The sequence below is a fragment of the Grammomys surdaster genome, unplaced genomic scaffold (genome assembly GCF_004785775.1).
Source record: "Grammomys surdaster isolate TR1022 unplaced genomic scaffold, NIH_TR_1.0 278, whole genome shotgun sequence".
Taxonomy (NCBI): domain Eukaryota; kingdom Metazoa; phylum Chordata; class Mammalia; order Rodentia; family Muridae; genus Grammomys; species Grammomys surdaster.
In genome coordinates, this window is record NW_021604719.1 from 5,512,518 (window position 1) to 5,516,820 (window position 4,303).

Consider the following 4,303-nt stretch of genomic DNA (forward strand, 5'->3'; position numbering starts at 1 on the left):
TTTCCCTAGAGATTTAATATATTTCAACAGTTATCACAATTGTGTTAGAATTTATTCGTTGCAAAACTGTCAAAGTCAATGTGCTAATATCAAAGTTTATATTAACAACTCAAAATAGTTCAAGCCTTTAAATTGTTGACATGGAAACACATCTTTCTTCACCTTATCAGAACCCTGCACATGTGCCTATGTGGACTGGGCCCTGGATTAATCAGAAATGTGCCTTTTGATTATGCTTTGAAGTCAGCAAGAGTTATGAGGAAAATCATTATGAACCACTGTTCTGTATATCTGCAGAGAACAATCAGTGCTACTATGTTGGCTCTCTCTCTCTCTCTCTCTCTCTCTCTCTCTCTCTCTCTCTCTCTCTTTCTCTCTCTCTCTCTTTCTTTCTTTTTTCTTTCTTTCTTCTTTCTTTTTTCTTTCTTCTTTCTTCTTTCTTTCTTTCTTTCTATCTTTCTTTCCTTATTTTTTTCTTCCTACCTTCCTTTCTGTTTTTGTCCTGCTTTATCAAGCTGGTACCGTTTTTACACCATCCAAGTTTTTCCAGTTTGTAATGCAAAGTAACAGTTGTGCAAAGAAGAGGCAGAAAGCCCTTTGCTGTGTCAATACTAAGTTCAAAAGTTAAAGGTAGTTTTTTGAATTAAGTAAATAATATTAGAATAAAAAGGTATAGAAAATGATAGTCCATCCAGGATAAATTCTTAAAGCATGTTAGAAAACAAGATAAGACAAGACAAAACAATGGAAGGGCTACGGTTAAGCATGTGGCTTCTGGAACACACACAGCCTATAGCTCAGTGGTTCACTGGGGTCTTTAAACCATTGTGTAACCATCGGGGTGGGGATATGGATTCTTTTCTGTGGCTGGGATTGATTGTGGTGACCAGACTGAGAATCTTAAAGCTGTCTGTCTATCACAGGGTTCTTGCTTCATATAATTTCATAAGAGTTTAGTTTTTTGTTTGTTTGTTTGTTTGTTTATTTTTTGGTGTTTTTGTAAGTGATCTTTGTTACTGTCTACCAGCTATTTCTCTAATACCAGTGAGAAAAAATAGACTATCTTCCTCAGGAAGGGAGCTGGAGAGGGGAAGAATGACCTATATGTGTACCACAACTTACATTTGTGATTGTTTTCTTCAGTGTTCTGCCCATGTGACTAAGACATTAAAAACAACTGAGCAGACTTCTGGCATACAACTTTCCAGAGTAAAACAATTAGTAGGTATTTCTGAAAATTTGACAATTAGACTTGTGGAGATTCTACTCTGAAAATTTCTTCTATCTCAGATCAGAATGTAATTTTCCTTCCTTTCAATTCCTAAGGTCATCAGGTAGTGAGTCTTGTGGTGCTGAGAAGTCTTGAGAGAAAGGAAAGAGAATGTGTAATTCTATACAAGAGAGGAGATATAGTCTAGGACAAGCACAAGACTTTATGAATGTCATAGGACCTGTCAGTTACATGGAAAATTACTTATTCTTTCACCATCTCCTAATAAGCAACAACATCTCTCATCTGTATTTTGTTGGCATGCAATTTCATATCCATTCATCCATTCATTCCTCCATCCAACCATCACACATTTACCACATCTTTACCATGTACCCCGAACTATGCCAATATGGAAAATAGAAAAATTGCTCCTTTCTTGGATTATAGATGCCAAGGGCAGGGCTCTGGGGTCAAGCGTGCAGTGAGTCTCTGTCTTCTCTAAGTATATTGATGAGTTCTATAGAACAGTTAATGTGACCTTGGTGCCTGGTACAGAGCTTAGCACAATAGAACAGTATGTTCACTAGGGCATATCTGGAGCAGGGCAAACTATAGATAGTTTTCATTTAGAGCAAGTTAAGTCAATTCAGATTCTTCCCAATAGTAATAAGACAACCAATGCTATAATAGTTGGCACAGATAACGCTTCCCCTGTCATATTCCATCAACTCCTGTACCCATGCACAGAGCTGATGGCTAATTCAGAATTCATTCCTCAGAAGCCTGTTTGTGTAGGCCCTAACAGTCAAATGAAGCCATGTAGGATTTTAATGAAGCCATTGCCATCAGGATTTTAGCAACTGGAACAAATCTAAGTTGTTATTGTCAACTCTGGTAACAACACATAGACATTAATTAGTTAAATGAAGAATATATTTACTACATTTACTTTGACTTGAGTGACAGTAAACATAGGGGAAAGTAACAGAAACCTTATTAGACAACCTTGTATTCAGACCTGTGTGCTTAGCTTCATGTTAGTTTTATTTTCTCTTTGTGTTATATTTAATTTTTGGTTATACTGATTGGTATTCGCCAATGGAAAGATGGCCACCTGATTTAATTTTATGAGGTAGACTATAAGAAATCAAAGCATGTGAATAATTAAATTGGAAGTCATTTTTGTTAGATGGTAAGTCTAAATCCTGGAGTTGAGCACTAGAAAATAGCTCTAGGGAATGTGACATTTGAATTTCCATGATAGGATGCCATAAGAGCTGCCCTACTGGCAGGACACTCTTTTACACAGGTCCTACTTCCTCAGGGATGAACTGATCTCCTTTCCCTCTGACATGCTTTCAAGTCTCTTCCTAAATAATGCTTTTCATTTTGCTATTGAGGCTGGCTACTCTGCTTATTCCAAGAAGCACTAAGGGAAATAAAAACAGATGGAAGACAACTATTATAGAATTATGAATGTTCCTGAGGCTCTCTGCACATACCTAGGCACTAGAAGTCAGTTCACCCATGCTCAATGAATTAGGTCCAAGCATAGTTCAGGTGTTCCTCTTCGATGATCAGAGTCTTGATTTCGCTTCCTGGAGACATGAATTTCAGTGACCCTGAGGAGGCATTAACTGGGACAGTCACAGTCAGTTGTACCTTGCAACAGAACTTCATCATTAATTGGGATCAACTTAAGGGCAACTTGCAGGTTGAAGATGTCTACAGACTGGTTAAAGACAGAGTAGGACCAATAAATAGTAGAACTGGGCAAGAGACACCGTGCTTTGGGGGACAAAATATACTTGATCAGTTATAGTGATTATCTATTGATAACTGGACTTAGAATGAGAGATATTTTGGTTTAGGACAATTTCACATTTTAATATGACTTTGTTATTAAATAGCAATAATATTTTGAAAACATTTTCGTGGTCCAAATAAATGATAAAAATAAAATTCCAAGACAGATTAAGAATTTACTTGTGTGCACTACAGGCTGTCTTATATCACTACCGCTGAAAGCATGTTAGTCAAAACCACAGGCTTCAAAGTTTATCCAAGGGGCAGAATCTTCTTTTTCCTTCACTAGAAGGAAACCCTGATCCTGGTGCTCAAAACTCACCACATCCTATTTCTTAGGCCTTGGATTTCTGGCAAGGAATTCTTTAGGTTGAGCTGAAGCTGAACTGGATTCTGGGAACAGAATTTATAGAACGGCTGCTTGATCTCTGAGAAAACAGGAACCAAAGTATCCTGTAATAAAAGCAGCAGTCATCAGGAACAACCTAATAGATGCTGTGTGGTCACAGAGTTCATCTCTGCTGAGATGCTGATGAACCCCTCACCCTCCCATGACCTCAGTGTTTCACAAACCCTTCAAGATGCATTGCTTCATTAGTGTCTACTCTTGAAAAAGAAAGATTGCCAGCCCATAAAAATAAAATAAAGCTCACCAAAGTGAATTATCAAGTACGTTTTCATGGCTGGAAAGTAATGGCTTTCAGGTTGTAGTCTTCAGCCCAAGGATTTTTACATCAAACCTTCCAACATTTTTCAGTGAGACCACATATGAAATCTCTTTCTCCTACAAGGCCACACAAAGAACCCATGCGGTGGCATAATCCAATTACAGAGCAACCCCTTTCTTAGCCAAATTACTATTTTTTTTTACAACCGCTACTGTATATGTCTAGTGGCAGTAGGAAATTAAAAATTAAATTATTGATAAAGCAAATTCAACCAATGACAGGCCCTACTTTTCTTAATATTGCAGAGAATATATGCTATTTAAAGCATATTAATCTAGCTGTTGATGTTAATATTATTGATCAAAGGGTCATTTCATACTTAACAAGTCAATACATCATTTTGACACAAAAAATAATTAGCTATGTTCTGCCACTAAAAGAATTTATAATTTTTAAGTTTCTACAGGACTCAAAGATATAAAGACATTATCATCTTCTAGTGCATAGGAGAGTTTGTTAAAACGTAAACTCTAAGGTGTAAGTATAGAGTTTGACAGTTACTCTTCCTTCTTCCTTCCTTCCTTCCTTCCTTCCTTCCTTCCTTCCTTCCTTCCTT